Source organism: Rattus rattus, chromosome 14 (assembly GCF_011064425.1).
Source record: "Rattus rattus isolate New Zealand chromosome 14, Rrattus_CSIRO_v1, whole genome shotgun sequence".
In the NCBI taxonomy this organism is placed as follows: Eukaryota; Metazoa; Chordata; class Mammalia; order Rodentia; family Muridae; genus Rattus; species Rattus rattus.
Genome location: NC_046167.1, coordinates 55,866,461 through 55,885,082, shown reverse-complemented (window position 1 = coordinate 55,885,082; position 18,622 = coordinate 55,866,461). Strand labels below are relative to the sequence as shown.

Genomic DNA, 18,622 nt, shown 5'->3' with positions numbered 1-18,622 from the left:
TGTTGGAGGTTTTAAGATTACTGCCATTATTTTTGTGTTTGCTTTTTTTTTTTTTCAGATCAAATACAGGACCTTGCAAATGCCAAGTTCATACTCTACCACTGGGATACACCCACTCCCCATAAAGCAAAGTTGGGTGGTATGGAGTCATCCATCTAAATTTTTTGAGACAAAGTCTCTCATTAGGACCCTCAGCTCACCCATTTGACTAGACTGACTCTTCAGGGAGCCCCAGGTGTCTTCCTGTCTCTGCTTCCCCAGTGTTAGGATTATAAGTACAGTCTCCTGCCTGACGTGTTACAAGGATTTTGGGAATCAGTCTTACACATGTTCATGCAGTAAACAATCTACCAATTGTGCTACCTCTCCAGCCTCTGGCAGCTCTGCTCTCATAATGGCTTGTTATATCCATTCATCCTTTCCTGTTTCTAGTTCTAGTCCATATGGTTAATATTATCTATGCTTAAAATTTAGACATATATTTTATAGACTATCAGATGTCAAGGACACTGAGTATTTTACAATCCCCAAAAAGGAGCATAAAGGCTGAACTACCGAAGGTGGTAGGTAGCGTGGTTCTGGTAAATGTGCTTCTTGTCTGTGAATTTTATTACAGATGCAAAGCTGAGCTTGTGTGTATTGTTCTTTTGTCTTGACTGTAACAGTGAATTCAAAAATTATGACTCCAATAAAGGAATCTGCCGTTTATGTTGATCATTACAAAGAAATGCTGGGTATTTTCAGTAATATCCCAATTAGCTTTATAGAGTGCACAATGCTAAAAGCTCATATAGATCAACCAAATATTCTTATGACACAAAGTTGACTAATAGGTATAATATAATAAAGCCTCCCTGTACAATGAAAAACAATAGCTTCAATGATGCCTCTGCTGGCAACGTTAGCCAGGAAGTGCAGGCTGTTTGCTGGGAAATTTAGGCTCAAGAAAAAGCATAGGCTAGATACTCAAAGGCTAATATAAAGACATTACGCTTCAACCATTTTTTCTTTAATCCTAACTCCCTCCTAAAGAGTCTAATTTAAAGGCAATCTGGAAGCTATATATTCTCAGTTCTTAATGTTTTATTCTGCCAGTACTGGTTACACATAAAATAAGGGTCCATAACATAGCACTGACTATACCTTGGATTTTGAAAATTAACACTTCATATAATTAGGTGTCCAGAAGAGAGCTTTATTCTTTTTACTTTAGCAGTATTGTTAGCAGTAAAGTGCACTATTAAAATACCATGGCAGGCACAGTCCTGTGCTACACCAAGAAACAGCAAAGAATCCTGCTGAGACAATGAGATGAAAGATGGGCCCTGTTCTCTGCTGGTAAAAATTGAACCAACCCCTTTGGAACCCATTTTTGCTGTTATATTACTAATTCTCAATGTACAGTGAACCACTTATTCCACTCCTAAATGTGTGCTATAAGTAACCTGTGGCATGCTTACATGATTGAGGTACATATATAGCAGTAATAAATATCTAATAAAATAACCTTATCCATATGCAATGTTATAGAAAGAACTGCCATGTAACCAGAAAACAAGAAGTCAGATGCCAAAACTGTGCATGCTATAACATAAGTCTGTTCATACAGAGGTCAAAAACAGGCAAACCCCATCAATCAGGCTTAGAAGTCAGCCTAGGGATTGACCTTAGTAGAGGGATAGTAACAAACCAGGAACATGAGAGAATTCCAGCGATTCTGGCACTATTCTCTCTCCTGCTTGGAGTATTGTTAAACATTCTGTTATTGGTTTGCTCTTTATTACTATTGGAGCAAACTATCCCCCAAACTTTATTGCCTAAAACAGCATTCATATCTCAAAGTTACTGTGGGTTTGGATTTTAGCTGTGGATTTCAGTGTGTTCTCTACTGCAAGGCTTCTCACAAGTGGCCATCGAGATAGCCAGAACCTTGCGGTTCATTTGAGGGCTTGACTTGGAGATGCATTGCTTTTATGCTTGTTCATGGATTCCTCAAAGACTGGTAGGTTGGTCCTCTGCTCCCTTCTGGCTGTTGGCTGGATGCCTTTCCCAGATCTTTGCCACGTAGGTATCTCCAGGGGACCACTCACAATTTGACATTAGGTTTACATCACGGTGAAAAAACAAAAGCAAAGACAAGCCATGCAACACAGCAGCCAAAAATCTGTAGGCTTAGATTTTAAAGACCTACTTTAATAATGGTTCTCAAATGCTTTGATCCCCCTTCTAGCCCACCAATCAAAGGTAGGGGTGAAAAGATGGTAAGTAGGACAAGGGGGTGTGGACTTGCTTAGAAATAGTTCTTTGGGGCAGTTCTAATCTCCATTTTTTGGGATACTAGCAGTCCAGTTCAGTAGTGTTACCAAAAATGAATCAGCAATGGTGACATGAACAGGACCAGCTGGAATGCCAGGAGTTCTCTGCTATGCCTCTCTCAATGAAGTGAAGATCAGCAAAGACCCAAGACCAAGGAAGAGTTACACAGCCAGCTATGCAAGTGCTCCCACCACTGTCCATTGAGTCCTACGTATGGACTTTCTCCAAACACCACATGTCCTCTCATAGGTCTTACCTCAGCAACACATCGTGTGAATCTGCTTCGGCAAACTATCATAGCATGAGCCTGTATCACATGACAGACCCCAAATTTCCACTTCACAAATCTTGTGACATAATTCTAGCAGAATGGATAGCCTGTAATTTTTGTTATACAGCTATTGAAAATTAGTTGCCCTGAAAAGAATTTATGTTGGACCACTGCTTGCTAAGCATCTCATCAGAAGGAACAAACAAACAAAAAAACAGAAACCCCAAAGACTATAAATTAACAGGGCTTCTAGCTAGGACTTTCTCCTCTTATCTCACTCATTTTGGTTTCCTTTTCCAGAAAAGGTAAAGGCTTAAAGAGCAAGGGAGAGAAAGAAGAGAATGCTTGTGCAAACAGAAGGCCTGAGAGGCAAGGATGAAAAAAGGTAGTTGAAGTTGGAATTGTAATCTTTCTGTCACCAGCCCCTCTGACTACCTCTACTCTAGTTACCAAGCTCTCAAAGCTTTCACCTATCAGCCATACCTTCTGGGTTCCAGTCTCCTGCCCTCTGCAGTTACATGGAATATAAAAATGTCAAATTCTGTTTTCTGTATAATAAGGCACGAGTGAAATGAAAAAAAAAATAAAGGCCCAGAATACAGTTCATAGACAAGAGGAATAAACTGTATGATATCATGAAAATTAACAGGTGAGGATTGTTGAGGAACATGATAGTTATACATTAATAAAATTTATTGAAAACACTGTATAATTACCACTTGATCTAAACAACAGTTTGGAGGGTTTAATATTACCTTCCTTCTCAGGGTTATGCTAACACTGTTTTAATAAGCAGAGACTATATACACTGTTTATTAGAGCATTTTCCTCCTGTCCGAAAATGTAGAGTTCAAGGCTGACTTCTTGAAAGAACTGCATGGCCAGCCCCATATAAGCCTGTTCAGCCTGTCAGTCAGAGGCTCCATTTTTTAGAAAAGAAAGCAATGTGAGGACCAGGTATAATAGTACTATTCTGTCATCCCTGCACTGAAGGGGTTAAGGAAAGAGAATGAAAAGTTTGAGGTCATTGTGCTAGATACAGTACTCCAGGCCACATGAACTGTATAATGAGACTCTATTTCAAGACAAATAAACAAATAAAGACAATGTTGAGAAGTCAGGGAGAGAGAGAGTCTCCTTCCCATGGCAGTATTACATTATGAACTTGGCTTGGAAATGATGAGAAAGGCAGGATTCTACAATTAGTTTTGAACTATCTCAATTGGAATTTCACACCATTATATATAAAATCAGGTCAATACCTACCTTGCATCGAGTTAACCATTTCTTCCATTCTGTTGCACTTTATCATGGCTTCCATGACCACTTCTACAAAAGATTTGAAGTGTACACCCTTGGCCAAATGTGTCTAACAATGGCAGGTGACTAAAATAAAGTCCTTCCAGGCACACAACTAACTTCCTTCCTAAGCAGGGCCCTGTGCTTTAGATTCATACTTTGCTATATACCTGACACAGAGTAAGCATTGTTGAGTAAATTAATGAAGTAGGGAAATCGTATTATTTCCCATGGTATTCCATAGCCTAGGCTGTTCTCACTCCCATTCCTCATTTTCTAGGCCACTCAAGTCCTAAATCCACTGTCTTCAGGCAATTAACTTCCTTCCCACCATTCTGACTTCAAGGGTTACCCTACAAAGCATCCAAACTCAAATACTACCAAAGGGATGAAAAGTCAGTATGGAACATCACCATTGACATCAATTTGGAGCATCACCATTGACATCAATATGGAGTATCACCATTGGCATGGCTCTTAGGCGCATACCTCATTGCCTGTCTATGCCCCTGGGAGAAGAAATGTCCTGAGTCACCCTAGACTGAATTATCCTAATCAAGTGTACTGGCTGATTTTGTGCATCAACTTGACACAAGCTGGAGTTATCACAGAGAAAGGAGCCTCCCTCAAGGCAATGCCTCCATGAGATCCAGCTGTAAGGCATTTTTCTCAATTAGTGATCAAGGGTGGAAGGGCCCATCCCATTGTGGGTGGTACCATCCCTGGGCTGGTAGTCTTGGGTTCTATAAGAGAGCAAGCTGAGTAAGTCAATGAAAGCAAGCCAGTAAGTAGGATCCCTCCAAGGTCTCTGCGTCAGCTCCTGCTTCCTGACCTGCTTGAGTTCCTGTCATGACTTCCGTTGGTGATGAACAGCAATGTGGAAATGTAAACTGAATAAACCCTTTCCTCCCCAACTTGTTTCTTGGCCATGATGTTTGTGCAGGAATAGAAATCTTGACTAAGACATCAAGTTTTTTCAATCATTTTCTTCCCACTTTCCCATACACAAGACAATCATCAGAAAATCAGAAATAACACCATCCCTCTATATATACTGCCAAAGCAGGTTTTAAAAAGCTCTGCAAAAACCATAATCACACTTAGAGATCCTTGGGTTGCTGGAATAGGGGTTCATGAGTTTAGAGGTGAAGACATAAAGGGAGAACCTGAGCTCTTCTTTCAGAACCAGGCACCATGTAGCAATCTTCCCATTAGTGCTGTCTACAAGCATCTGTCAAACTATCACTCTAGGAGTGAATTCCCCAACTCTGGACACATCCAAGAAAAGCTGAGGACCCAGCACATCTTTCTCCAGTGGCTTACTGATGTTGATAAACTAGGCAAGTGAATGAGAAAGGTGACTTTTTAATGTCACTTCAGTATCTATTCTTACAATTATGTTTATTGATAAATACTTAAAACTTCCCCATTTGCATTCTGAATTGAAATCTTCACGGTGTCGTTCAGTCTTCCCTATGACCCCAAAGGCTATTATGACTCTGTTTACAATATGTGCCCATAAGTAAGAATTGTACTGCCTCATCCAGGGGATAAACAAAGCCCTACATTATGTCTCATTAGTATGCCCTTCAATCCGATTGTTTTATGATATAAGGCAATGTGTTCTTGGGGTGTCAGTAATGAATGACGGAGGAAGTAACTAAAGAAACATTAGCTTTCCCAGTTCACTGGCTGGATTTCAAGGGTTTCCGTATGATGGCTAACACCTGATTACTCATAATAGTTGCCTTCCATCAACAGCCATGGGATGTTGGTATAAGCAAGAAGAATATCTGGGCAACAAATAATATATTTAAGTCACTAAAATAATTTTAATTACTTTTATTATATTCATTATGAGTATATGTGTGTGAGAGAAAGACAGAAAGACAGACAGACTTGCACAGAGAGAAAGAGGGAGAGAGAGGGAGAGAGAAAGAGAATGTGCCACATACATGTGTCAGGTCAGAGACACCCTGCCTGGATCAGTTCTCTATCATGTGGGTCTCAGAGACTGGACTCGGGTCATCAGCTATGGCAGCAAATGCCTTATCCACTCAACTGGCCCATGACTATTCATTAAATTAGTTGTTTAGAAAAGGTAGATTTTCAAGAGAGCATATGTATTAGAAGTATACATTTCTTGTAAAGGATGAAAACCTCTATGTGGTAGATACCATCTGTGGCTCACCATCATCTAGCATATAGATCATATCTGAGATAGACAAGAAAGAGCAGATAGGGCTAGCAGGAAATGCTGTTGGGGTGAGCAAGCCAAGCCACATAAAATGAGATGGAGCCTCCCTCTGCTTACTACCATGAGAAGTGGAAATAATTCTTCTGTGGCATGGGGAGAGCGCTAAGACAGAATGAAGACAGCAATGAGAGTACCTGGGCCTAACAATGGTCACTATACAAGAGAAAGCAAAACTTGTAATAAGGGGTAGGGTAACCAAACTGTCCCCTACTAAATAGCTAAGCACCCACATAATGTTGTTCTTAGAATTGTTGAAAGGATTTGTTTGTTCTTCAACCTTGGCCCTTGGAGAGCATGGTTCTCATGCTTTACCCACCAGGGAGTGGTAAAGGGTGTTCCATTGCACAGAAATGAGCTGGCTCACCAGATCTATTGTGCTACTGAGGGGTCACAGAGATGAGACTGCTGTTCAGTGACTCATAAAGCACTTAGGGTTGAGGATATAAACTCCACTGTCAGGATCCTTTATCTTCCCAGAGCACAGGAAACATAAGCCCTGCCCTGAATGAGTACGGGTTCAAATTTCACCCTGCCTTCTCCGACACAGCTTTCTGAGAGAGAAAGAGGATGGCACTGCAGATACACAGATGCCTCGTTTAGGATGAAATGTAGATGCCTACTATTTCCGGGTTCTGTGTAAGAACCATGGTCTCAGGGAAATATGAATTCAAAAAAATGATGCAATGGTTAGAAGCTTCCTAGCTGGGGAGATGGCTCAGTGAGTAAACCACAGAGAGAGAGGGGGGGGGGGGGGAGGGGGAGGGGAGGGGGGGGAGGAGAGGGAGGGGGGGGGGGAGGGGGAGGGGGAGGGGGAGGGGGAGGGAGGAGGGGAGGGGAGAGGGAGGGGGAGGGGAGGGAGGGAGAGGGAGCTGCACACTGAGTCCTGAGCATGTATAATCCCAGAAGGACTACAGGGAGCAGGGACGTTGAGACAGAAGAATTCTTAGAAGCTTTTGGACCTGCTAGGACATTGGAAGAAGGAAGACTCACGCTATAGAGTAGCCATTCAGACATCATGGAGCTCCAGGCAGAGATTTACACAATTACATTTATATACTTAGCCAACACAGCAGATAAAAGAAAACAGTGACAGACTTCAAGCAGAGAAACAATTAGTTGTGTATCCTCTTTCCTCCTGCTGTCCTTCATCTCTGTTCCCTCCTTCTTCATCACCTGAAAAACAATTTTTTCTAGTTCTCCTCTTTACATATACTATACCCAACGATTTAATTGATATTTCTTGTTAATTCTGTTATTTATTTTTTGAAGAGGAAAAGTAGAAAATATTTCAAAGTTAAATGATGACAATCTAAGTTTTAAGGTCCAGAGTCTTTTGATGGTCAGGGTAATCTGTCCTATAAAGCGAAGACAATGGTTTTGTCATTTAATCACTGCTGCTGTGCACCATCATTTTACTCTTAAAGTATCTATCCATTTTATTCTTTTTTGGTGAGTATTTTCAAAAGCATAAATAGCAACTGGATACTGAGACTTAGAAATGAAAAGATACCCTTCTCAATGGGCAAAATCAATTTCTTTCCTATTGAATCATCTATAGCGGCGTTATAAACCATTTTGGAAGACCATCCAGGTAAGAGGAATGAATCCAAATGGTTTACTTCTATAAACCATTTTTTCCACATTGCTTACATATGTCTTTATATGCAACAAGTTCTCAATTAGAAGTAGGTTGAATTTAATTTCATTTTCCTTTACTGGACAGATCCATAATCAATGTGGAAAAGAATTCTTCAATTCTCCTCCTGACACTACAGAAATAGAATAAATCGTTTTTAGTTCTTACCACTTGTGTGTGTTTGTCCCAAAGGCCATGGACTTATTGAGAATGGAAAATATTTTAAATTAGATTTTTGGGTTGTTAAATAAGAGAGCCAGCAGGTAAATGGTGAGGGTTAAAGATACTCTTAATGCCATGTGCAGAAACAGAGACCTCACTACTGTCACTTCTGAGAAGGCAAGCTCTGAAGCTTCCAAATTCATGTTCCAAAACTCTTTACCACTCAATCCCTCTCCAAATCCTCCTTAGGTGAGCCCTGCTATTGGTCTCACATGATCCCAGATATTTGTAAATATTGCTAAATGATCATTTTTCTTCCTGCCACTTCCCTTTGTGACAGGTGACATAAGACACTGTACTGAGATCTGGAGGACTCTAATGAGGAAATGGAGACTTGAAAATATACAGAGATTCAGTCTCTGTATACGTCACCATCACTCTGTGGATAATGCAGTTACTGCCCACCATGTAGCCAAAGATGACATCTACGAATATTATTATTTTTATTTACAAAGGGGCAAAGGTGTACCATGGCACAAATGAGACTTGTGATGCCCTGCACCTGCGAGTATATGCAGATATAACTTGAAAAATAAGAGTGATCTTTCTTTTTTTTTCTGATTCTATGCATGAGACAAAACTTTGTCCTTGTCTTTCAGAGTCTGATTTATTACACTTAACAGTTCTACCCAATTTCTAGCACATAATATGATTTTGTTTTTTAATGGTTGCATAATAATCATATATGTATACACATATATGTATATTTATAGATAGGTAATTCCTTTATCCATACATTTGTTTGTACTTAACAACCACCACCAAGGCTGATTCCATGATATCATTAGTGCTACAATAGACATTGTCTTTAATTCTTATAAATTAAGGATTAAATTTTCATCATAATAAGTCATAATTAAATGACTCCTGTAAGATATATTCTAAACAAGACAACATATATCATTTTAAATCTCATGTGGTGATTTATGAGTATGTGAAGTGGAAACTTAAGGGTCGCTGGAAAATCAGTTATATTGGACAGTGTTTTGCTAAGGCAAACACATGAAGGAATGTTTCATTGAAGTAGACATAGGTGAAAGACTAAGACAGACTCATGAAAGAGCATTTTGCTGAAGCAGTCACAGGAGAAAAGATACTCTGCTTTTAAAAAAAAAGCATGTGAAAGGACATGTTATGAAGGATTCTTTGCTAATGACATGCATGTATTGGTCCACCGTACATTGCATAGTTGAGATCCATTTGTTTAGACGTCATAGAGAGAAAACACACCAAAAATCTTCCCGTGTGCTGCAGTTTCTTGCTACTTCTGTGGACTTGGGCTGATTGGCAGAGTGATGTCAGCTAAGACAGACTCATGTGCCGAGGCAAGCCCTGGAGGACATGGGATGCTTGGAGGGAGTATAAAAAGGACATGGCTGTCCTCTGAGAGGCTCTGCTAGCACCTGACCACAACAGATGCAGATACATCTGCATCTGAGGACCCCAATGGAAGAGTTAGGGGAAGGACTGAAGGACTGAAGGGGATTACAACCCCATAGGAAGAATAGTATCAATTAACTGTACCACTCAGAGCGCCCACGAACTAAACCACCAACCAAAGAGTATACCTGGGCCAATCCATGGCTCCTGCTGTATATGTAGCAGAGGACTGCCTCATCTGGCATTAGTGGGAGGGGAGGCACTTAGTCCTATGGAGTTTTGATGACCCAGAGAAGGGGGATGCTAGAGGGGTGAGGCAGGAGTGGGGGTGGGGGAGCACCCTCTTAGAGGCAAAGGGGAGAGAGGGGGGTAGAACCTTTTGTGGAGGGTAGACTGGGAAGGATAACATTTGAAATGTAAACAAATAAACTGATTAATAAATAAAAAATAAAATATAAAGGACTTGATTGACCGTGATGGAGGCTGAGCTTGGCTTGCTTATAGAGCTAGCTGTGCGATGCTTGTTGGACTGATCTTCGCTTCAGTGAGAGAGGATAGCTAAGAGCTTCTGACATTCCTATTGGCCTTGGTCCCTTCTGCTGACTCACGCTGAGGCTTGGCTTAGCTATCTCTGCTAGGTAGTGCCACTGTTGCTGATTCCTGTTTACTATCCCGACTACGAAACTGGACTGCTGGTATATCAGTGAAGTGCATCAAGCTGCTGCTACTGACTCCCGTGAACTGAACTGATAATTTCCTGACAACACAGATGCGATTTGCTTCAAAGAATCCTTTCTAAATAGGTCCACTTCCCCCTGTCTTTGCTTTTCCACTACCTCTGGGGAGTGGTGGGCTAGAAGGGAGGTCAAAGCATTTAAGGACCATAACCTTCAAAGGTTTGAAAAAATTAAAGTTACAAACATATCCAAATCAGTTCTTGGCTTAATACTTAAGAATAAGATAGGGTTGCTTGGTTTCTCTGGCCATGCTGTGAGCTAACCTGTCAGAAACTAATAAGCCCCCAAACTTGAGCTGCCTATTTATTTATTCCACAATGTTAGGAGAACAGAGAGAAATCACATGATAATCAATAAAGCAGAAAAACTCTGGCGCTAGCCAAGTATTTTGTCTTGAACCAAATGCTTTTCTAAAAAAATCAGAATCAACATTCGTCTCTTAGCAGGCCCTGATCACATATCAATACATAAATACACCCAGGAAGACAATTCTCCATGGCAGGGACAGGAAATGGTGCGGACGCTGCATTCTCTCACTTCAAGACTCTTCCTGTTTAGTAAAAGTTATCAAGGGACTTCGATGCTCCTTCTGGATCTATGGTCCACGTTACCAACCACTAGGGACTTCCTTTTAAAACTTGTTACAACTGAAAACTTTTATTGTGTTCTTTTACCTTTAGAAAGTTTGGGTGCTAGAGGTAGCCTTAGACAGAAACCAAAGGAAAGAACTGGCATGTCTCTCATATTCGAGGTTTGAAACCACAGTTCACTCTTCTGTTTTTGTCATCTCAATGACTAGAGGCATTTCCACCAACTTTGACATGTTTGTGAGAAGTCATAAGATAAGAAAGTATCCCCACATTCTATACTCAGGAACTCTTTCCAGAATGAGCCTGATCATGTATTTAAAATTAGAATGAGTAAAGGAGGCTTTCTCACATCTATAGGATTCCCCATGCATAAAAATCCGTTCATGATTTTACAACCACGCAACAAATAAAATGTTTCCCATGACGCTTACCTGTCTAAGTTTCCTCTCCACCATGAGTCTTTTCTTGGTGATTAACGAAACTGGGAACAGTGAAGACTTTGCCCTGTCACTTGCACTTGCTCGATGTCTCTCCATTGTGAGTCTGTTCATGTATTCAAAAGCAACTGAAAGGAACAAAATGAAAGCTTTCTCACATTGCCCATGGGGTTTCTCACTACTGAATCCCTTCTTAATGCCAAAAAAAAAAAAAAAGAGTGAGCACAAAGGGTTTATCAAATGACATACATGCATAGAAAGAGTACTCTTCAGTGTGACTTCATGTATGTGTTTGAAATGAATTGTAGTAAATTAAGAATATGTACATAAGGGTTAGTTCCAGTATAAACTGCTTTAACTAGTCAAATAACTGAAGGTTTTCAACATGTCCTACATGTGTTAAACTTTTGCAGGGTTTATCTCCATGTGAGCTTGTTCAAGTCTTTGAATGCTACTCAAAAGAAAAGCCTTTTCTACACTGCTTCTGCATACTCTGTAATATTTTCATGACATTGAAGAGAGCTTGGATAAGTGACAGCATTATTATGTCACTAAAATCCATATATTTTCTCTATAGGGTCAGTTTTTCCATGTACTTGAATGTAAATGTGACTCCTGAAGGTTTTCTTATATTGCTTAGATTCATATTATTTCTTGCCAGTATACGTTCATTCTACATAAAGCTTTCAGAAGAACCGAAGTCATTCCCACAGTCCATAAACTTATAGAAATTCTCTTCATATTCCTCATATTCATAAGTCTTGTGTCCAACCTTAACAATGATAAGCATTTAGGCATGAAAGACCAAGGAAAACTTGGCAAGCATTTCACTCCACAAAGGGAATTTGGCTTCACAGCATTAACTATAGCCTAAGGTGAGAGTTGTCCATAACGACAGTCATTATGTTGTCTCTAACTACGTCACTTCTTCCATATCTATTGGAGTTTTTATTCTCAGTTTCAGTATTCTGATCTTCATGTGTTTTGTTTTTTCATATGGCAACTATGGTCCTACAGGTCTCCTGTATCACATCTTCACTAGAGTTGATGCTGGGAAGAAACCAGCAAAATCCCATTTTCCAGTCCTGGAAGCTGAGTACTCCAAGGCTGAGGCCAGCAGCATAGGCTACACAGTAAAATCAGATCTTATCTGGGTTTATCCTCACTCCCTCTCATTTCTTGATTCTGGGTTCTTAGAATCCTCTACAGATACATTACATATAGTACAAATGACAGAGCAACAGAGGCTGAGTCACGTCGGACACCTCTCAGTAACTAAAAGAGGTCAGAAAGTATGTCTCCTTCAAGGAATTTGGATGTTCTTATTGGCAAAAAGAAATGTATTCACGAATTATCAAGGTCAACTTTCGATAATTCTGTAGTTACAGCCACAGAGCATCTGCCAAAGGAGGACACAGATGAAGTAACAAAGGCATCAATCTCCATCTGTTGCTCCATACCCATAAGATTTAGGACCCATTAAACAAGGATAAAAAAAATTGCAAAAAAAATTGCACCTGTAATGAGCATTATCAGGCTTTTCCTCATGTCCTTATTCTCTAACCAACACAGAATGATGACTATTTGCAGGATATTTACCTCGTATTTGGTATTATAACTCATCTGAAGATGATTTGAATACTATAGGGGGATGCACATAGCTTCTATGCAAATATATGCCATTTTATAGAAGAAAGTTGAGCAGAAAAGGTTTTGGAATCTTTAGGGGTCCTAGAATAAATCTCTTAGAGATATTGAAGGATAATTATAATTTAGTTAAATAAAATGTATATTATCTTAGAATTAAGGTCATGGAGGAAGATAAGGAGAGGGGTTGGGAAAGAGAAGTTGGAATACAGTAGACCGAGTAGCACAATCATAAAAGGATTAGCCCAGGAGGGCCTCAGTAAACAAGCAACAGTTGAGTTAATACAAAAGGAAAAAAGCGTACACTACTCTAGTAAGTGCACCATAAGTTGAGGGCATGGGCAGAATAAGTTTTAAGGGACATGAGCATGTAAATCATTTTAACAACCTTAAGGAGACCAAGAAGCTAGAGCAGAGCACACGGGAAGATGAAGAAGAGGATGTTAATGCGGCACTGGATACCTGACTACATGGAGCTTTAGAGTCATACAGGGGACTTGTTTATACTCTGAGGTAGACCATGGGAGTGTTTCCAATAGAGAGGTCACATGACCTACCTCCACTTTAATGGATAGACCCAGGTTGTTCTGTTGATTGGCAAAGAAGGGCCAAGTAGAAACAGTTAATATTAAATGCGCACACACAGATACACGTACACACACACTTGAATAAAGCAAATCTTAAGGGAGGAAGGATGGAAAGAAGGGAGGGAGAGAGGGAGGGAGGGAGGGAGGGAGGGAGGGAAAGAAATGCAGTGAGGTTCAACAGATTTCATGGCTCAGCCTCTAGCCCCAAGGTTTATACCTCTAAGTTAGCAGAATGTCAAGAAGAAAGCTCAAGTCATCAAAAAACAAGTCTATTTCCTTTTATTTATTTATTTTAATTGCCAAAATATTGTTTTGTCCTGCACCACATAATGCTTAAATTTAACTAATTAACAAATATATTACCCTCCGTAGTCACTGTTTTGTGGTGAGGGTACTATCCTGGCTAGTTTTAGGCCAACCTGACACACACTAGAGTCAATTAGAGAGGAAGGTGACCCAATTGAGAAAATATCTCATAGGGTGGGCAAGCCTGCAGGACATTTTCTTAATAAGTGATTGATGGTGGAGGTCTCAGCTAATAGTGGGTGGAGGTCATTCCTGGGCTGGTTCTTCTGGGTTCTATAAGAAAGCATACTTAGCAAGGAATGAAAGCAATCCAGTGAGCAGCACCCCTCCATAGCCTCCGTGTCAGCTCCTGCCTCCAGATTCCTGCCCTCTTTCAATTCCAGTCCTGACTTCCTTCAAAGATAAACAGTGATATGGAAGTGTAAGCTAAATAAACCCTTCCCTCCCCAAGTTGCTTTTTGGTCACGGTGTTTTACACCACAATAGAAGCCCTTACTGAGGCAGGTACATATCATCCATTCTCTCTACTTCTATGAAAGAACACAATATTTAGGAAGCTGTGAACCCAGGGTGAGGACAAGATCTGGCCCAGGGTCAAAGAAAAGCAATCCCAATTAAAGATCCAGGAGCATAGGAAATGAGACCAATAATAACAAATGTAGGCAGGAGTGTAAAATACTGTGTACAATCTGAAAATATGCCTGGAGATTTCTCCGAAAGGAACTAGGACCATAACTATCATGTCTTAACTAGACCCGTCTGGAATATGTACCCAAAGGACTTTATAGTAGGACTCTCTAGTATATCCTACTAGAGAGACATTTTCACATCCATGTTCATTGTGGCTCTATTCACGGCAGCTAGAAAATGCAATCAATCTAGATGTCCATTAACAACTAAATAGAAGAGGAAAATGTGGTTCATATACTCAAGGAAGTAGTGAGCATTTGTAAAGAAAACTGAAACCATGAAATTTGCAGATAAATGGATGGGATAAGAAAAATAACAATGAGTGGGTAACTGGGGCTCAAAAAGCAGAAGCCTGAATCCTAGATTCACATGTTTGGTTTGAGTGTTAGTCTTGGCACCGAAGAGGAAGCCAAGAAAGTAGAAAGGCACTGTTAGGAGTTATAGTTACGGGAGGAGGACAGTACATTGTAGGTAAAGCAAAGGTAGAGGAGGAATGTGGAAGATGGGCCAGAAAAACAGGAACAAAAAAGACACGGGAGTTTGGAAGGATTCTGAAAGGCCATATGGAGGCCTACTAGCTCAGGCTCACAACCCAATTAAAAGTATAATCAGAGAGATTGCAGATTGCATGTATGTGATATAAAAGAAGAGGAATAAATATTAGGGTTTTAAGGGTTGAGAGCTGGGCTGGGGAGATGGGCAGAGGAGGAATAGTAAGCGGTTAACCAAAAGTAAGGACTCATGAATGTGCCTTATGGAAATCTTCCCCCAGTAAATGGGCTAATTTCAAAATATAACTTTCCTTTAAGAAAAAATAGTCCTAATAGAATTACTCCACATGCATGGACAGTGCTATTTCTATAAAGTATGGTGGTTATTAAACAAATATCACAGTGCAATGGATGGCATACCTCCCTACCTGTTATTGGTTAGGAAAGCTCTAGAGGACCCCAAAATGACATGGGCTATTGCCATTACTCTTCTTTACCATCGTCACTACATGACAAGACCCTATTGATGAAGATAGCTTAGCTGTATAATGTGGATACATCATTAACAGACCAGAAAACCTCTTTCCTGGTGGCTAGTTTCCACAGTGCCAGGAAGGTGCTATATAGGCTTCCAGGGAGAAAAAATAAATCAATGGCCTTTTTAAAAAATTTCTTGAAATTTTGCACATGCATATTATATATATATATATATATATATTACCCACATGGTTCCCTACCTCTTCCATCGCCTCCTCTCCATGAGCTCTTCTTCTGATTATTATTGTTATACTTAGGATCACTCATATGCATGTGTGTCCAGGACTAACCACTTACTTCAGTTTGGCCAACCATACAGAACTGTGTCCCTAAAGAAAACCTATTCTTCCTCACTCAGCGTCAATTGACAATCTGTAGCGCTGTACATAGGAGTGCAACCTTGTGGGATTTACCCTATTTTCATCGTCACATCAACTAATGTCGTTGTGCAGGTCTTCAGGCAACCACGCTGCTGAGAGCTCATGGGTACCATTTCCTTGTCAAAAAGGTAACAATGGACCTAGCATGCCAACATACTAATGTGTTAGGCAAGATCTTCTTACTGGTGCAATGACAGCTTGATTGTTATTAAGTAAATTATTGGGTGAGTAGCACAGGGTCCTTGTGTTCACTGATCTCCAGAGAAACCAGGAATGTTAAGTCACAGGATTTTCTTTCCAATGGAAATGATGAAACACTTGGTCTTCCATCCAGAAGACTGAGAATTGGAAGTGATCAAGAACCTGGTGATAGGCATATCTATTAGACCAGGCCATATCAAGCTCTTCCAATCAGGACCAGAGGTGGCTAATGGCCCAAATGCCATCTATGCTATCTGTATGACTGAGAGTAGACCAGACCCCTAGGCCCTTGAGCTAGCCTAGATTGCCTATCTCTAGAACTCATCTTCTTGGAAGAAATGGCATGTACCCTGAGTTGAGTTTCAATGTAATTACACTTCCTTGTGCACCAGAGATTGTATTACACCAGGAAACCTTCTTTTCAAAATTAAATGAGCTTTAATTCACTGGGAATAATCTGCCTGTTATTAGACTCCCAAGTATCTTACCCAGGTTGAAGAAGTCAATCTGTACTGGGTTTTCATTCTTCTCTCTTCCCGTGGTTTGCTTTTCTCTACAATACCTGCAGGGACCCCAACAGATAACTAACTTCTCTCTGGTTGAATTTGTAACCTGCTCCACAAGAAGAATTCCACGCCGCTCAGGTCTGTCCTTAAGACTCCCTTCGGTGTCTACAGGACACTCTTTCCTTCCTCCGCAGCGATCCTAGTGCCAGAACTTCACCATGTCCATTCTCAAGATCCATGCCAGAGAGATTTTTGACTCCCGTGGGAATCCCAACGTTGAGGTGGATCTCTACACCGCAAAAGGTCTCTTCCGTGCTGCGGTGCCCAGCGGTGCGTCCACTGGCATCTACGAGGCCCTAGAACTCCGAGACAATGATAAGACCCACTTCATGGGGAAGGGTGTCCCAAAGGCTGTTGAGCACATCAATAACACTATTGTGCCTGCTCTGGTTAGCAAGAAACTGAATGTTGTAGAGCAGGAGAAGATTGACCAGCTGATGATCAAGATGGACAGCACGGAGAATAAATCTAACTTTGGTGCAAACACCATCCTGGGAGTGTCCCTGGATGTCTGCAAGACTGGTGCCATGGAGAAGGGGGTGCCCCTTTACTGTCACATTGCTGACTTGGCCGGCAACCCTGAAGTCATTCTGCCCGTTCCAGCTTTCAATGCGATCAACGGCGGTTCTCACGCTGGTAGCAAGCTGGCCATGCAAGAGTTCATGATCCTGCCTGTGGGGGCATCCTCTTTCCGGGAAGCCATGCGCATTGGAGCAGAGGTTTACCACAACCTGAAGAACGTCATCAAGGAGAAGTATGGGAAATACACCACCAATGTGGGTGATGAGGGTGAATTCGCACCTAACATCCTGGAGAACAAAGAAGCACTGGAGCTGCTCAAGTCTGCCATTGCAAAGGCCGGCTACACTTACCAGGTTGTCATCGGCATGGATGTGACTGCCTCCAAGTTCTACAGGACTGGCAAGTATGACCTGGACTTCAAGTCTCCAGATGACACCAGCCGGTACATCACACCCGACTAGCTGGCCGACCTGTACAAGTCCTTCATCAAGGACTACCCAGTGGTGTCCATTGAAGATCCCTTTGACCAGGATGACTGGGATGCTTGGCAGAAGTTCACAGCTACTGCAGGCATCCAGGTGGTGGGGGATGACCTCACAGTGACCAACCCTAAGCGGATCGCCAAGGCTGCAGGCGAGAAGTCCTGCAACTGCCTCCTGCTCAAAGTGAACCAGATTGGCTCTGTGACCGAGTCTCTGCAGGCATGTAAGTTGGCCCAGTCCAATGGCTGGGGTGTCATGGTGTCCCATTGATCTGGGGAGACTGAGGACACTTTCATTGCCAACCTGGTGGTGGGGCTCTGCACTGGGCAGATCAAGACTGGTGCCCCCTGCCGATCTAAGCACCTGGTCAAGTACAATCAGATCCTTAGAATCAAGGAGGAGCTGGGCAGCAAAGCCAATTTCGCTGGCAGATCCTTCAGGAACCCCCTGGCCAAGTAAGGCATGAACAGAAGATCCCTGGAGCTACCAGATCCTCTGTCCCTGATGTCATCCAGGCGGCTCAAGGCTGGCCCAGTGCTTGCCCCTCCCATGTCACTGCTTCCTTAGATGTCTACCCCTGACCACCCGGAGCCCTGCTGGAACCCCCAGCTTTGTAATCATGTGATCGGTCTGAATCATTGTTTCTGTCACCTGACTTTCCAGCTAGTGTCTGGAGCCCTCAGAACTCCAGGCTAATCTCTAGGGTGCCCACACCATCAAGACTCCCCCCAGTGGTTTACATGCAAAAATAAAAGCCACAGAAGCCCCCCCCAAAAGAATTCCATGCCGACTACTATAACCCTGACTAAAGGCCATATCTGGGGAGGTCTTAGGCTCTAAAGCAGAACCTACTGTTGTTATTTTGGAGAGCGCTCAGGTTGTGAAACCTCCTGCTAAATGCTTGTGTTTGTACCCAGAGACTTGGGCTGCTCTCAGTCTTGGTCAGAGGAACTGTTTTGTACAGAGGGGACACCTAGTGCAGAAATACATAGTTGGTCAAAAGTGCTAAGAATGAAAGACTGGGTATTCAACATTAAATCAGGCATCCCTATCAACCCGACCACCCCT

At 41.6% G+C, this 18,622-nt stretch overlaps 1 pseudogene; it reads left to right on the top strand.

The window, feature by feature from the left end:
• Positions 1 to 16,693: 16,693 nt before the first annotated feature.
• On the top strand, positions 16,694 to 18,013 carry LOC116883427 (annotated as a pseudogene).
• The last annotated feature ends 609 nt before the right edge of the window (positions 18,014 to 18,622 follow it).